An 18,787-nucleotide genomic window follows, 5' to 3' on the forward strand; every position below is an offset into this window, starting at 1 on the left:
ATATATATATATATATATATATATATATATAAACTATAGACTAAACATAGTTTCCAAAGAAACACATACATAAAATTTGTTTGCATTCTATTTCCCTCATATGGTACAGTATTGCAAACAACCCAAACTCCACAGTTTACACATCTTCAACCTTATATATCACAACTAGTTGATACAATTTAAAAAAAAAAACAGTCATCTGAATAATATCGACCAGTGACGCGCCTTGTCCCCTTTACTTTAATTTATGGAATAGTAGCTGGCATACAAGATGTGAGCAGTTTTTTTTACTAACTACAAATCCACAGGCTAGCTCAGTATCATGGGGTATTTAATTCTCCAACAGCTGGAAAGCTACATGTTGACTGCCACTTGTTCTTGTGCTCAGCATAAATGTTGGGAATGTATCTTATATTAATCAGCTTTTATTTAAGCTACATCTACCAAAAAAAACCTTTACTTTTTTTGTAGGTTGGAAAAATGTCCATTATTTGTACTTACACTGTTGTAAACGCACACCTGTCTACATTAATGTACTACCACCATATCGCCAGTAGAGGGAGCACAGGACACACAGGCTATAGATGGAGATGTTTGCAAACTTGCTGAGTTGGTGTAAGTGCTCTGTGGAAGTGGTATTTAATATTATTTATGCTATTGCAGCCAATAGAAATCTCACTGCACCACTAACTGTACTGCTGCCCACTCCGTATTTCTAGCAGACGTACAGCTATCATTGAATCTAAAATACAAATATTTTCCTGTTCTGACCATCTTTGGAGCTACAGGGACCTTAATGGTGCCTTTAGTTATTGTTGCAAAGTACACAAACCTTTGGGCTTTCTGGAGACCACAAGAAGGGGTATTTCTATAACATGTACATATAGAAACTATATCACTGCTAGCCAGAGGAGGCTAGCAGAATTTAGGCTGAGAAGAATGTCAATTTAAGTCTCAAAGTAGTTAACAACACAAAAAACATTCATTGAACACAATCCGGTCTTGTCTAAAGCACATTTACTGGAAGGGAAAGACTATAAAGGTCGTAAAAGAAGCATAAAAAACTGCATATGGTCACTCTATATGTGGCTATATGTGGAATTGTGGAATCAATCAGAGCAGCCCAGGAAGGCGTTTGCCAGCTCTTACTTGCAGCTAGAACATATTGGTCTTGAGTCAGTTCTACCATAGGCTGTACATCATTTCTCAAGAGTGGCCATTGGCATGGTCTAATAATGCCATAAGCCTCTGTGTTATCAGTGCACGTTTCATCCCAATAAATGGCACAAAGCAGAGTGTACAGCTCAGCAAAAGGGCACTTAAACACTGTGCAGGACAATGGTAACGGTACATATAAACTGCAATCTGGGGAATTGTCCATTAAAATTTCCCACCACCTTGCTCTTATCGAGTCTGGAGACAGTGGATAGAAATAGGCACTTAAAGGGACCGTCTGCCACCATATATATTATCAATATTATCTTTTATTTATATAGCGCCAACAATTAACGCAGCGCTAAATACAATACATATATTCAAGAGGTATGAGAAGACGAGAATTGACAGACTAAAACAAACCGATACATTAGAATCTGTGAAGACAAATGTATTTTATATGTGGTAGGAAGTGCACTATAGCGCAGCTTTACATTTTAGCGGCTGTATCATTTTACACATTCACATACTTAAACATATGTCAAAGAATGCTTACACAGCTTTCCGTCTCATGTTTACATGTAGACAAAAGATCGAGCTTATACTAATTAAAAGTATGGAACAGCTTCCCCACTGAGACACAGACCAAAATGGAATTTTTAATAAAGCTTTTTGCTACAATGACAGATTTATGTCCTAGGCTTTGTGAAGGATTATGGGTATTATAGTCCAAAAAAAAATGAAAGTCTGTAATTATGTTGTTTTTAGGGTCACTATGAATTAAAAAAAAAAATTATAATTTTTTTTTTTTTTAATTAAAATCAAAAAGCATTAATTGGGCTTTAACATGTTTAGCATTCCCATCAATTACATATTTTCCCATTCTGCTTTTTCATAGAAAAAAAAGTTACATTAGAGCATACCCAAAAGCATCCATAAAACGGAATTAAAAAAATGAAAGAGGATGACCACTAGCACTTGTTGTCATGAACTGAGGTTGAAAGTTGGATGGGCAAGGGGTAAAGAGTGCTCCTAAAAGGAGTTTCTCCAATAAAAGGAGAGTTTTCAGGAGAGTTGTGGTTTCCATGCAGCCATTTCACTATTCATTATAATGGGCCAACACTGCCAAGTTTCTCCAACAAGAAGAGCTGACCCTGTATAAAGTATATTTCAATCTGTGTGTTATACGGGGCCTGCAGTAGAAGTTCACTGGGGATGTACATTGACACCACAGAGCTGTAACTCTCCTAACAACTCTAAACCCCAAAGAGTAGTATACATCTAGAATGGCCAGCCAATTTGACGGCACTAAAACATACAAGTTATTATTATTTATTATTATATATAGCGCTATCATATTACACAGCGCTGTAAAATTGTAGGTAATATTATCATCTTTTATTTATATAACTCCAACAATTTCCGCAGCACTTCTTACAATATATATATTCATGGGGTATGACAAAACTAGAACCGACAAAGACAAGCTGATGCATTAGGTAGAGAGAGTCCTGCTGGCAAGCTTACAATGTATCTCTACAGATATAAATTGAACTACAAAAAGACAATGTGGTTACATGTGAGCATGTATGATTGGCATTAAAACCCTATGACTATCCAAGTAGGGTGCTAAAATAAATAAAATAATATGTTTCATGGGTAGGGTGGCATCAGATATCTGGGTTTAAGACTAGTTTCCCACCGTTTCTTATCGTCTGTATCTTAGTGATAATTGCTCTAGACACGGTGGAGTGATAAAGAGTGTTAGCTCTGCAGCTTTTCTCTAACAACTGCTGAGCATTAACAGAAATCAAGATGGACATTTATTTGCGGGCTCTTGGAAAGTTTAAGCTGGGCTTTTAAATATTTAATAAGGATCGTTGCTGCCGCAGAGAGACACATTCTGGGAGAAAGGAGGGAGGTAGGGTAGGCTTACTGTGGGAAACGGTGCATTGTCTTTTAACCCTGATTGTCATTTGTTGATGTTATTAAATATGATCGTTAGTATTTGGTTTATTATGCTGTTCACCACACATAATGGACATTAAGGTCTGAAGGGCGAGTGTTATTTTCAACACACTGAATTATCTATCTGTCAAGTAGGGCCAACGCTGGAATATCTCTCTTATAAGCAGGGGTAAGGTGGACCCACATAATGCGCAATTTGGTCACTTTGCTAATTTTTAAGAAAACACACAGGTTTAACAAAGTATTTATAAGGGGCTTCACAAGCTCTTGTTCCACCCACGGATTAGCCCTTCATGACGAATAGTGAAGTTGGGGAATTGAAACCCCAACTTTTCTGCACACTCACAAATATTGAATAAACTCCACACAGTATAGGATGTCCTGGAAGTACTACAATTCATAAATATTCTCAGGTACAAGTAAGACTTCAGTGATAAATGCACTCATGCAGGGTGGATAAGTCACCAGAGTAGTTGCTGGATGTTTTAATGTTTGATTAGTCAGCCTTAACAGCCTGGCACGGGATGGACCATTAAGAATGCTAACGATCCCACCACTTCTACAAGATGCTGAGCACCTTCCATGCAGGGCCAAATTACCCATTAGGTCACCCTGACCAGCGCACCATAGAATTACAGGCCCCTGTAGAAAATGGCACCACATTTACACTTACACCTCCTTCAAAGTTTAAAACATTCCATCAAAAAGAGAGGTGTGTGTATTCTAACGGCCCACAAAGTACCCTCCACTGGTCCGTAATAAAATTGCGTGGGATCTGGTGCACTGTGGAAGCATTGTGGGAGTGCACATACAAGACAAGCAAACAGTATATTTTTTATCTATACGTGTGCTACAATTATTATAAGAGTTATAGGATGCCATGTACAAAGGTGCTCCAAACTTGGTCAAATACTTGACAATGACTACACGGCAAAAAAAACTCTAGTAAAAAATAGGGCAGGGTGAGTACAGACAGTAACATGAGAAAGAGAAGAAACGAAACCATTTCAGTATGTAAAGATTAGACAGTGGTGAAGTCCTGGTGTGTTACATACTGCTTCCTAGAAACTGACAGAAGAAGAAAAAAAGTCTCTTGTCTTGCGTTTGTGACAGAATGAGTTCTGAGTACTACTGCCGTGCTGAGTAGGAAATAACATTAAACATCACAAACGGGGCAGGGGAAGTAAAATGCTTCCCTGCCCCTAGATCAGCACATTATTAAACAGCTGCCTGAGGGGGAGGCATTAATTTGACGTACACCTCCCTTCCTATTCTGGTATCACTTACCCCCCAGAGACCCTCACACACACCTCTCTGCTGCTTACGCTGCACAACCCCGCTCTCCTGCAGCCTGTGTAAGGGGTTTACATGCTGTTACTGCCCTCTCACTGTTCCAGCATCCTCAGGGAGAGGGGATCCAGACCTCCAGTACCCCTAACTCCTGTGCCTAGCTAAAAAGCCAGATCAGTCATAAAAAAATAATAATAATAAAATTAATAATAAATGATTATGCATTAGGATGATGATTTAAAATATAGCCACAAATTCATATCGTACGTAAACAAGCAAATGCATGCATACAATAGAGATGTATACAAATATATACATAATATTCTTATATACATATATATATATATATATATATATAAAAGTGGTGCACATCTATGTGGAGAATATAAAATATACTTCCCACTTCTAAAAGGATTTCTGCAAATGTCTTTACACAATCCCTGCTTAGAGGAACGTTGTTCACAGAGTCTTTCCTTAGCATACACCTCAGAAGAATCTCAGAAGAAACGTGAAATGATGCAATAACTATATGGTACATAGTATATCAAAATACATAAAGCTAAATTCATATTGCTACACCAATTTACATAACGTATTAGAAAGGCCGCTATAATTAATTATAGTAGAGCAAGTTTTTCTAATCAATAGGATAATCCTTTTAGCATCCAAAATTAAGTTTATAGCACTGTGTAATATGCACTCAATAAATAGAATGTAATGGATGTCTCTTTATGTCCAGTAGAGAGGGAGTTAAACTATACAGTAAGAGTTGTTGGAGAAACCTTCAGCTTGTGTTGGGAAAGTTGAGAACTGAACTGGTTAACATCTGAGAAATAGGAGGGGAGGGATGTCAAGATCACGCTACAAACTCCAAAACTGTTTTTTTTTTTAATACTTATATTTTCCCTTAACCAGCGTTTCTAAATGTAGAAAGAGCTTGGTGCAGTCATGTGATTTCTAGATTACAGGCAGTGGTGTCTATCCTGCATGGATCTGAGAAGTCTCACCAAGCAACTGCTTCGCATACTGCGATGCAAGCCCAGGACAAGAAGCCTTCACTCAGTGTAACTTCCACAGAAATAAAGTGTCTCTCATTGAGGACAAATATAAATCTGTTAACAAAAAGCAGGGCCACTTGCTAGGTAAAACCATGTCTATTAGAAAACACAACCACTCGATGTGATACCAGAGTTATCCAGAAGGCAGAAACATTTTGGAGGTCAAGGGCTGGGTTGTAAGAGGAAGCTCTCCTAGTCAATTCTAGGTTAAAGACCCATGCACTGGATTTGAATGGCCACTAGAAGAAAAAAACACATGAAACCTACAAGGTTGATGTGATATCCCCCATGAGTGTCATAGGTCTGGATGAATAGCAAAGGCTATGAAATGGAGTCACTGAAAATCACTGCCATAGGCATCAGTTGGCCTCGGGCCTGCCCTGTGCCCTTGCAAGCACTGTTACTTAATGGGTAGTTCAGTAAGTAGACATGATGTTATGAAAGTGCTGGACAGTCTTACTGTGTTTGGGTGGTGTGCTCGGTGGCCACGAACATGGCAGGCACAGCTCATGCACAATTTGTCCCACACTCTCAGGCTTCTGGATCAATTTAATGGAGGATTTGGATATTTACTATATCTGTGCCATAAAAAGCAGCATAAAGCACTATTAAAAAGGGTTAAAACAGTCTTACCTTTGCTATCAAAAAGCCACAAAATGAAAGACAATATCTTGTATAAATAATTCAGAGCTTCATATCTGTTCCTACTAGCTTAGCAGCGTCATTTTGTTGTGTCCCAGAAAGATAGAATTCTGAATTCACCAATCAGTGCTAACACATGGACTTGATGTGTAGCAAGACTCAAATAGTTTTCTACTTGGAATTGAGTTTAGGAAATTAGCGAAGTGGGTATGGTTTTAGATTGTATGTGATGTATATTTAAGTGTATGTATAAGAGTGTGTGCGCATGTAAGTGTGTGTGTGCATGTGTGTTTATATTTGTAAGTGCATGGAGAGTGTTAGAGTGGCTATGTGCATGTATGTATAAATGTATGGTCTTAGAGGGGCTGTATATGAATCTATGCGTCAGTGTATGGTATTAGTGGGGCTATGTGTGTGTGTGTGTATGTGTAATTGTATGTGTCTGTTGTGCATGCATGTATGTATAAAGTGTTAGTAAGTATGTGTATATGTATGTATGTTTATGGTGTTATAGTGGCTGTATTTAGGTTTGTATGTATTTATGTATGTATGTATGTACATATGTGTTAGTGTAGAGTTGTCCCGGACTATCATCATACCTAATGCATTCCAATATCTCCCAGCCACCATATTCATACCTCCCACCATGATTTCCATTCCTATCATTATCACTCCATAGTGCACCACAATCATCACCCCATCTTCATGCTCCCTAACATAACTTCACATCATGTCTATACCTATCCTTTATTTCCTCGTCATCTTAATACCCTTGGGGTAGCATGCCCCATTCATACAATATTCAACAATAATTGTCATTAATTCATGCAGTTCAACAGAGTATAACTAGAAAACAGTGCCCCCAAACAGCTTGCCTATTCCCATATTTGTCCCCAAACAGCTTGTCAGTACCCCAAACAGCTTGTATGTGCCATCTTTGTCCATAAACATCATGTCAGTGGCCATAAACAGATAGTTTGTGCTATCTTTGCCTCCAAACAGCTTGTCAGTGCCACAAACAGATACTTACACATCCATGCTAACACACAAACACTTACACATCCATGCTCACACACACAGACGCTTACACAAGTACACATATATGGTGCGGCACAGACTGGCATATGCGCAGTTGGAATAATTATATGTGTACCCACAGCGGCCACCGACAATGTAGCTGCAGGTACAAAATCTATTATAATCATATTGATTATACCACTACTTGCGCTGTCATGTGGGCTATACAAGAGCTCAGTTCAGTTATGTACAGCATTCATATTAGTGGTGCTGATTTCTCAATTTAACGTGTCTACACATTTAATATGACAATGTTGCTAGTTTAAGGGGCCCTGTCATATAAAATATTCTCATGAGTGTGATTTTTCAAAATAATATATACATTGAGCTTACACATGGAAATGTAGTTGCTTAGCTGAAAATATAACTATAAAAATAGTTTTTTTGTCTCAGTTAAATGCTATATATATATATATATATATATTACATGCTTAACAGTATTTCACATTTTTATAGTCACTAACACACACCATAGATTATACTATTCCCATTAGAGCCTTAAACCTCATCATGACAGCAAAGCAGAGGTGAGGGCTGTTCCCTGGGGCATGATTAATGTTTAGGGAATACATTTCCAGTGCTTTCACACAGCTCTGTAGTGTGAGAAATGTTTAAATCCAGTGTCACCTGTTTAGGATTACACTGAGCCTCTTGAACAGAAATGCCAGCTCCTTTGGCAGAATCACAGCTAGGAGGCATGCACTCTATGTCCTTCAGATGTTTTTCCAAAAGTCTCACACTTTCATACTCAAGTCACATCTTCACTAAGATATCTTTCCAAAAGGTCCTGTCACTCTTACACAAGGCCTCACACTCGGATCACACACATCAAGATGCCAAAGTATGGCTCAACCACTCCTTGGCAGCCTCGATCAGCTTCAGTTACTGTGTCAAGACCAAATGGCACCTTAAACTCAATCTTGTAAAAGGACTGGGATGCCCCAAGCCCTAAATTCAAAAGGCTAGAAACATGGCTTACACACAGGAATCTGGGATAGAATATCAACCCTTGGGGGCTGTTGATGTGCAGTATGAACTACCCAACAATATATATATATTCAATATTCCACCCATAACACTCTAGCAGCAGTGGACAACTACAACAATTTGCTCAACCTAATATCTTGCAAACCCCCACTCAGGAGTATTACAACTATGTGCTTCTTATGCAGTTACAGAGAAAAAACCTTTTTGACACCCTTAAGGGCATACCAGACTTGAGCTGACACTCATAAGCCTTATCAATGAGATGCAGTTGGCATATCAGGGGTTTGCATTTGAGCTACTAGTTTACTCATAGGGAGGGCCCAGATTGTTCAAATAAAATATCAAATATGTTGATATACTCCTGTAGGGAGGGACTAACCATGGGCAAGTTATTAGGTCTTTCCTGTTCTTGGTCTTTACCTAAGACTGAAACTGGTAATTCAGCCATGGATGCCTTGCTCACAGAGAAAAAATACATTTGGGTATATGTTTGTCTCATGCAGCAGCATTGGAATCTGGGCTGCTCTCATCGGCGGAATTAGTGTAATATTTTGATGGAGAGTTTCATTTTGTAAAGGTTAATGGTAATGCTTATTCTGTAAAGCTATTAAGTGTTGTCCTTTCTTGGTCAACCAAGTGTTAGATCTATTTGTATGTTTCATTTGAGGAGATTCTGAAAGCTGGCACTGTATTGAAAGCCTGAGGGTATTGGCCATATGGCTTCTAAAGCAATGCCTGTTTTCAAGATCACTACCCATGTATGCTGGTGAATCAGAAAGAGCCCGCTGCACAATGATACAACCTGAGCACTACCCTTCTAAATGAGAGCTTTTTACACCAGCCCTCTTCTGGTAGCCAGCAATACGACCTCTTTAGTTTTTACAATGCTCCAGTGTCCCCTTTCCCAGCCAGACAACAGACCAAATCAGTGCAGTGACATCCTCCGATGATGACAAACAGCCTTGTGCAAAACCATGTTGTACATAGAAAAGGCAGCAATTGGCTTTTTGGCAATATATGGCATCCGTACTTGACAGATGTAATAATTCGCATACTACATAGTGTGAGATGTCATTGCTGCAGTGATGTTACTGTTACTTAGTATGTTACTGTATGTGTATAAATATGTTAGTGTGTGTATATGACAGTGTGTTAGCGAGTGTAAGTATGTTACTGTGTGTGTATACAAGCAGCTTGGGGCCTCCACCATAAGTGTCACAGGACAGCCCTGGTATTTTTTTGTTACGCCACTGGCTACAAGGGAATGTTATGGAGTACTTGAGCTGATAATCACCTTGGAATTTTTGTATTTCTCATGAACTCAGACCAACATGCCTCAATGAATAACCATGACCTACCCAAGCTACTAAATTCTGATGCAGATTAAAAATGTGATTATTCTTTTTTCCAACTAGGGTGCAAAAACCAAGTTAGCCTTAAAAGGGACAGTTTACTATCCCACCGAGCCTTACATACTCTGTGCACATTCTACCAAAACAAAAAAATAGCATTGGAGGTAGAAGCTGCAGCCTTCCTTCTCCTCCTTGGTCTGACAATTATTGCCACTGATTGACTGCTTGAAGCAGTCAGTGGCAGGAATGCGCTGCCACTGCAATCAGTGTGAGTAGTTTTGGCAAATGGGCACATGGATCTGATCAGACACCTGCCCGAGCTAGCCCTATAACTAACGGGAGATAAGATATAGTCAGCCGAACACATCTCCTGCACAGAAAATAGCCAAGGGTATTTGCATGGACAACCATGAACATTTAGAGTGCCTATGAAGGCTGGATTGTACCTTTAATAAAGGAAAAGACACCGAAAATGATAATATAAAACAGTCCTAAACATATGTAAGATATACTACATTAGCGTGACTTCAATAGCTCAGTCTGCCATGGTATACTGGAACTCTGATAAGAATCTAACATAAGAGGTAGAAGAAATTCTGAGGAGAAGAGAAATTCTACTTTACTTAGACGAAACACAAACTTCTGCAAAAGCCATTCATTATGAGCCAGTTCACTGCCAGAAATGGGATCAAGGATTTTAGAGACACTTCTGTATAATGTAGCACAGACATGCCTTTTTAACCCATTCAATAACATGCTGTCCTAATTATTAATGCAATGTAACTAGAGATGGGGGGGGGATCAGCGAGTTTATAATGGGCGCTCCCATTCAGCATACCCTCTGCAAATCTCGTTGTCTGTGGCAACCCAAAAACATTTATGTTCTTTTTGGGAAAAGGCTCAGGATGAATGTAAGCTGGATCTAGCCAGATTTATCTTGTGTTATGCTCTGCACGGATTACCATTACTGTGGGGATTATTTTTTATTCTTTAAATACAGTACACTTATGGAGGAACCACTTATAAGTCACCATGAAATGGGTATTTTTTTATAGGCAAGAAAAACAGTCTAGACTACTAGACTGCAACACTTGTTTGTTGAAACACTTTGGAAAAATTGCATGCATGGCTGTTCTACCTGGGAGAAGAAAACATGAAATGTAGAATATTTTTATATGACTATTTAAAAAAATCAAGAACACAATTTCATTAGAAAATTCCAAATCTCATCCAGGCAGGTGTGAAACAGTCACAACGGTCTGAAGGAGAAAATAGAGGGGCCGGGAATCCAGGGTAAAGAAGCTCCATTCACATTTTCATTTATGATTTACTATGTTCCCCTTCCGTTGCTATAATGAAATTCTAAGTAATCCCCTTCTCATAGTTACTGATATTATGGGGTAAATGAACTGCCGACTGCATTGGACTATAATTAAAACCTAGCCTTAGCTGGAGGTCCAAGCCGGTTTTGCTGTTAATGGACAGTGTAGTGGCTGGAGTCTTGTACACTGATTCTTCATGAAATGGGACAATGATCCTGATAAATCCCTAGTACCTTCCACGTAAGCGAGGGAATGAAATGAAGTGCCTTCTTTTTACTTTTTATGAAACCTTGGGCTTGATTCTAAACCCTATTTTTTTCTAAATGGTGGTAGAAAATGCATGGTTTGCAATTCATCTTCCTAATCTTAAAACAGTGATCATACATTGACTGGATACATTTTTACACAAACACTCCAGACCATGCAAAACGCATCTAACAAAATGTAATAAAGAACCTAATCTTGCATATTTACTGTTTGTAAGACTTTGATTACATGACAAATGTCTACAAGTATAAGACAATATAGTAAGTAATAACAAGACTACAAGCATACAACAATTTCGACACATTTAAAGGTTATTAAGATATTACTTAACATATGGCTTGTTTTAAACTTATTAGACTAGCATTGAGTGGGCTGTGATTAAGCAATATGTCCACTAAACCTTTATGAACATCTGAGCAGTTAGCGATTGTTTTGAGGCTTTGAGTAGTGGGGGGTGAGTTTTCAGATCGGTCACCGACTCAAGCCACGTAATGGTGGGTGAATCCATTTGTAGGACAGAATGCATTTGCTTGTGGAGGTGTGAGTCTATATAGATATTTACCCTTTCATCTTAGTTGAGATAAAAAAACGGTGAAAGTGGTTGAATAACTCTTAGTTTGCTAAAGTGAGCATGTGTTTAGTGACAAGTAGACAGGGGTTTAGCTATATCCCGGCATTGATATAGCTAAGTCATCTACCAACAGAAGTGCAAAAGAAAGCCTTTATGATTAATGGCTTTTCTGGGGGGTTTTTCAGATGCATCAATTACCTTTAACCATCTCTCTGTTCACTGATTAATTACAATCTTCTTCATGTATCCTATGTAAGAAGCATCATTATTTTATTGGTCTGTTCCCACAGGCACCAAATCAAAAGACGAAAATGTCATCTAATTACACAATGCGGCAATTAAACAAGCATATAAAAAAAAGGCTCCTCTCACATTATCCCTGAAAAAACCTGATTGTTTAAATGAAGAGTAACTTGCTAAGCAACCGTCTCCGGTATCAAATCTATTAGCTAAATCACAGGCTCTCTTTAAGTGTTCTGCAACATAAACAGTGATGTTTGCACAGAAAATTATAGCAACACACACGTCAGTCATCTGGGTAAGAAAATGCTGTATTTTGAGGTGACCAGATGATTCAAAGAACAGCTACTGACCAAGACCTTGGTGCCTGCAGAATGGTTCCCACTTAATGATAAAGGCTAATTACATTTACTTTGGTCTTTTGGTACCATAGTCAATTCATTATAAAAAATGTCACTGTATTGTGTAATTCATTTATGGTAAATCACATTTAATAGTTTATCAGTGAGAGGAACAAAAAACATGTATTTAAACATAGTTACAATTAGGTTAAAGAATGTGCGCTGTTTATAACAAACCCCACACCATATCAATGTACTTAAATTGTGCCAAGACTGACATGGGCAGAATGCTGGCAACTGTGTTTAAGTTACACGGCAGCATAAAACTGTCTATGGAATCTGCTGCACAGCTCTGGTCAGCAGATATTTATCATTTAAATCAAAGCCTCTTGTACAGCATATGCACAGATATATTTGTTTCAGGGGTGTAACATAAGCCCCTGCAGTCCAAATGTTGTAAGGGGGCTCCCAAAGTGTCCTGGTGCACGTCCAAACATCTGCTGCTAATGGCTTTCCTAAATATTTCTTAAAACCACAAAATGGCAATGACAGGGTGGCGCTGGCACTTTAAGGCCACTAGGCCAGTGGCCTCCCAATGACATAAGTGCAGTAGACAGCTGGATACATACGGACCACGCTACATTTTTATGCTCACAGCCAGTCATATTCAGCCAGTGACCACTACTGTTCTGTAAGAAAAAAGAACACTTTGACAACGTTGCAGGCTCTGGCCCATTGTTTTCCCTTCTTACTGTGATTTTCGCTAGCTCTGGGATTTCCTTTCTTTTTACTTTTAATAGATAATTAATGCATCCTCAGAATTCAGGAACAAATAGCAATGCTCAATAAAAAAATCATAATTTGAATTAGAAGACTTCTCTTCCGGTGAGAGGCTTTTAACCCCGACTAGAGGTAATCAGAGCAGGTTCACATAAGACATCTTAATCAATAGCTGGTTGTCAACCTGGCCAGGGAAGGGTTAATATATTTAGAAAAATCTTCCGACCCTCAGGCCTCCTCCTGCCTTCTTCAGGACCATCCATGCATTCTTACAGTTAGTGGGTGTAATTATTCATTTTCATGTGGACGGCCTGTACAGAACTCCAATTTGAGACACTTTGTCTCCTTAATTATCTGTCAAAAGAGAAGTAGTCTTCCAAGAATCATACAGTGCTTTGGTAGGTAAGTATAGTTTTACAGCCACAGGTAAATATACCACTCAGCTGTCGCACAATGAGCAAAGCAGAAGGACCCCAGACATATGTGAACATAACTGAACGCTGACACCGTTCATTCCAATACATCATTCATTCACTCATTCACATTCCTGTATATGTGCGAAGGTAAAGTACACAGACACACAGAATCCACACACGTTATAAAAACACAGCTAAGTGATACAAAAATCATTCACGCATATGAACCATCTAGTACATAAAAATAAACAATACTTTTTACATTTTTATCTATATACGTAAAACCTACCAATGTACCAGGAAATGCATTACAAGGTTAAGACACATTCACTTCAAACGAAGCACTTCACAAATATGCGCACAGCTAATTCTCACTCACACTAACCAAACACATACAGGAAAACTGCAGGTCATTCACACACTTAAATCAGAGACGGTTTTGTACACACACAGCTAAGAGCTCTCAAGTCCACTGTTAATTCACACTAGAGCCCACAGATGTCCCATATGCATAGTTTTCATACACAACTCTGCCACATGCTTTTTTTTTCATTCTGAGTCAGTGTTTTTTTCTCTCCTTTTTCTGTTTGTCGTCACAGTGTATTTTTTGTGTCTATCCCTTTCCTGTCGCACAATAAACAGTGAGGTAGTAAGAAACAAACAAAGTGTTCCTGAGAGGGCATCTGATAGATTGCTTGCCTTGATATGTAAGGAGAGAGGATGGAGCAGTAAGTACACAAGAGACAAACTAATCTCTCCTGAATCCTGTGAGATTCCTGAGGAGTGAGAGAGGAGCGCAGGGCAGCTGTGAGGACAGATCGAGATTCCAAGAAGGATCCTGATGCCAAGATTCTATCGTATATCATGCCAAATGTACTCCCAGCATCTTTTCACAGATAGTACGAGCAGGAGATGGGATAGTGTGCATAGGCAAGAGAGACGGTGTGAGGAACAAGGCAAGGTCTAGAGAAAGCTGTGAAAGCTGGAGATGTCAAGAAAGGAGGCTAGTGGGCAGTAGTTAATTAGAGAGGAACGTAAACAACTGGAGATAAATGGCAGATAAAAGCATTATAAAAGCGAGCTAGGCTTTATGAGCCTTTCATTTTTTCATATTTATATTTAATAAGAATCCAAAAATACAATATATGATGTATGGTCATTTTTACTTTGGTGGTTTCAACAGAAGCAGCAGATCTGTTTTGTATGCTAATATTAAGGGAGATAGTTGGATCCCAGAAAGGATGATTAGAGACTTGAAAGGAAAGGGCTTATTAAAGGAAACTTGGATGGAGGCTTGTATTCTGCCTCACTGGGAGTTTGAGGGATATGCTCATGGAGAAACAGTGAAAATTAAAGGGAGGGGTTCATATGGAAGTGGAAGATGTCCCCCTGGAGAAACTATGGGGAGGACTGGAACTCACACTGCAAAATCGTTTGTCCTTTTATGTATCTATATTCTATTAACTAGTTTGCAGAACTAGTACATAAAAAATATGCATGTGGGCTAATACTGTAAACAGAAAGGATGCCCTGCGTGTCCTGAAAAAAAGGATGTCTAATTGTGTGGATACATAAAACATAGAAAAGGGGGAATTGCGATTAAGTCAACATATGGTAAAAATGGCTGAATAGCTGGTATTTATTGTTATAAAAATCCTCATTACTGAAGAGTACTTTAGAGGAACAGTTGCGTGTCCCTGAAACTCCCATTAAAGAATAATGTATATGAAAATAGTCTGTTGGTACCTAAATATGCATTCTACAAAATGAGAAAAGAAAGAAAACACTTGGCCTACAAGTTGCAGCCCTGTTGATGCAGCTGCCCTCCTCCGTGATCTGACATTTCATGCCACTGAATGGCTTCTTGAAGAGACACCCGCCGGCACAGCTCGCTGAGCCAATGAATTGGTGGTAAGCATATAATGTGAAGATATGTTTGTCAGGAATTCTGCTTAATCCCACCCATGCATTTACAAAAGCAAATGCATGAACATATAGCTATGGTATGCATTAAAGTAGAGCAACCCTTTAATATACATTCTTCCTTAGCGTGGCGGTTCATGTCACTGATTTCATTACGCAGGGCCAGCCCTTCTTACAGCAGAATGCATAGGGATACCATGAAAACTTCCAGTTTTGAGAATACATACAATACATATCTAAGATGAACAAACTCACTAAGAAACGTAATTCCCCACAACAGAAGTGAAGGAATAATTTACATAAAATGTAAATACAGCTGAAGCAGAGAGACAGGTCAGATTTGTGAAAAAATATCCATATGGAGGGTGCCTGCATAGTTCTCAGAACATAACACCACATGTATGCAAAGAGGTGTAATTGTGTGTTTGAACTTGTATTTTAGCCATAAAAACCACTTAGTTCTAGGTTTAAAAAAAGAAAAAGGAATACCAATTTAAATACCAGCTTTAAATGGGCTTATTTTCCAGCAGGATGCTTTTTTGACGTGCCTCATTCCCCGCAGGCAAGGAGTATCTGAGACGCGTAAAATCAATAGTCAATCAGCCTGGGTACTGAGTCAGCATCATAACAGCAAAGAAACCTACCCCAAAAAAACCCTTTTGGTTTTCACGACGTTTCAGCATAACTTTACTTATAAGAAGGGACTGAGGAGTTAAAGTCATGAAAACCAGTTAGTAAAACCATTTGGTGCTCATGTCATTATCCTACTAAGATGCCTTGGCCATTGGAGTGGGTTATTACAAGAGGTGTTACTGGAATTTGTGAAGGAGCTATTATGAAGGGATATTTCTCTATGTATATGTCAGTGTAAAAGAAGGTATTCTCTAATAAAACACGCATTATTTCACAGAAGAAGAATTTGTTTGTTTATGGCACTGAGTGCTATCTTTCTTATTTACTCAAAGGTCCTTTTAACCTAAAGTTAGCCATGCTGCTAGCTAATTTTGACATTCATGCTTCCAAAGGAGGTCAAAATTGTAGTAGTAGTAATAATAATAATAATAATAATAAATGACTTGTTAAAATAGATCTCAATATAGATATATAGTTAGGCAGGCATTACAGGAAAGATTTTCTGATCTCCTGTAGGCTCAGCTGGTCCTAGATGGGTTGCCCTTGCATATAGCTGGTGTAGTACAGGCCATGGGTGTGAACGTACGTACGAAAAAATAATAATAAAAAAAAATATATATATATATATATAAAAACAAAAACTATTAAAAATAAATAATAATATGTATGGACCCTTCTTCTACTAAGGATACTTTGTGTGTATTCCAGCTGTAGCTGACTTCTTAATGCTACAGTTAGGTAGGTACACTAATATATCACACGCGTTTCTGTGCCATCAAATAAAGGACACAGAACTGCATTGTGTCTTTATAATTATGTTCCTGATTAAGCCAGGGCTTTAAAGTGTTTACCGCAGAGCAATAACATAATATTTCAATAGGTTTTATAAGCTCAATAGAAGCGATAAGAGCTCTAAACACAACAATTTAGACTAAATGAAACAATCCAGATGAACAATCGAATGCAAATTGACATCTATAATTGATCTGAGAAATACTGCACAGCATTTAAGGTTTTGTTTAAAGAACACGGGTAATAAATACCCGAATACAAATACAGTGTTCCATTACTACCAAAACGGAAAAAGAAATCATTTACATATGATTCTATTATCCACGATGAAAACAAAATTACAAAATTTACTTCCCAAAAATGATGTTACATGAACTGCACTGGGGGTTAAAGGCACATTACAGCTATCATATGCACTTTAATGTGATATCTGAAAGGTCTGTTAAAATATTCATGTTACCCCCCCTTACAAATGGATGGGGGATTCTGCGGAACCTCCCCCGTATACATGTGCCCCTCGCCCCAACCCCCCAGTTATTTGCACTGCAGCAGATGTGTTAAGCCAACTACATCTTAAAAAAAAAGACTTACTGTCAATCAGTTCCAGTCCTGGCTTCTTTAACGCTCTGGGAAGGGGTCTAACAACTCCTGTGCACACGTGTGGGAACTGCTCTCGTTGATCTAAATGGGAGTGCTTTCCTGCAACTGATAGGTTACTTCAATCAGCCAATCAGTGGCCCAATATCCCAGATCACGAAGGGGACAAGGTGCTGCAGATCTGCAGCTGCACTTCTCCTTTAAGTAAATACGTTTTGTAGGTTTGATGAATGCATATAAAAAAGTTCATTGTTCAGTGTGGTGGTTACTTGGGACGTTGCAGTGTTCCTTTAAGAAATATTGGGTGTTTTGTATAAAAAGTGACCATTTGAAAAGTAGTCTGGTTGCTGTGGTGATAAGACCACTTTGTAAACTTTTGCACCTGAATCACATTTTATACATACACCCCTCTTTGTATTTATCTACGAAAGGTAACAGGTGAAGTAGCTTAAGAAACATTTACCCAAGATAATTTCCCTAGAAGCTTTGGTCTCAAAGATTAGCAGACATAACCTTAAAGAATAACATAGCTACTACAGATCTGCTTCAGACTTCTAGATGCCTAGTTCAGGGTGAGGGTGAAACAGCTACCTAAAGAACACTAGCCCCTGGGCTATCAGACAGCTCACCAGCTTCATCCATAAACTGTTCATTTTATTATGATAGCAGATTACTAAAATGAATAACTAATTGCATGTAATCAGGTACGTCTTGCTGTTTTACCCAGGCTAGGCTATAGGAGTGAACAGTATTATGATTACATTTAATACACTTTCTTCAGGTGTTGTGCCAACATCCACTGAACATAATATGAGATGGAGGTGGTCATTTCCAGTGAAATACTGGCTATAAAGCTCTACCAAGGCAGCGCGAAGCCAACTCCAACACCGACCTCTCCACTATGAGAGCATACAGCACTGTGAGAAAAGTATACGCTAGAGTAGAAGAGTGGTCAGTTGGGGATCCATGACCTGAGGACAGAACCAGGGACCTCCATGGCAGAAATAACCCTGCACACTACAATGTCCAAGGCTGCCATCTAGGGGTAACCAGACTCTAGCTGCATGGTCACATTGTTCACACAGAACAACTCAACTTGCCCTATGGAGTGTGGATCACCCAGAGGTGTCTGAGATTGTGATTGGGATTGTTTGTAAGTGCACCTTACCAGTAAATTGCTATTTTCTTTATTTGGAACTTGTTTTCTTGTTGTGAGAACTGTAAGCTACTTTTAGTGGGAAGGTTACACGCAGCGCCAGTTGACGCATCTCTGAATATCTCAGCAGTAGAGCTGAAATGTCTGTCCCACCTACCTTTCTAACTAAATGCAACATTGGAAGAGAAACATTATTCCTAGCACTGCAGAATGACCAAAC

General features: G+C 38.7%; 1 protein-coding gene across 1 annotated transcript in view; it reads right to left on the reverse strand.

The window, feature by feature from the left end:
• The window catches only part of LOC149301085 (potassium voltage-gated channel subfamily KQT member 4-like), a 48,381-nt gene that overhangs the window by 21,571 nt on the left and 8,023 nt on the right, over window positions 1–18,787 (reverse strand). The gene's annotated exons all lie outside the window — the stretch shown is intronic.

This window comes from Sceloporus occidentalis, unplaced genomic scaffold (assembly GCF_023333645.1).
Source record: "Sceloporus occidentalis isolate IW3139 unplaced genomic scaffold, rSceOcc1.0.p SCAF_22, whole genome shotgun sequence".
In the NCBI taxonomy this organism is placed as follows: Eukaryota; Metazoa; Chordata; class Lepidosauria; order Squamata; family Phrynosomatidae; genus Sceloporus; species Sceloporus occidentalis.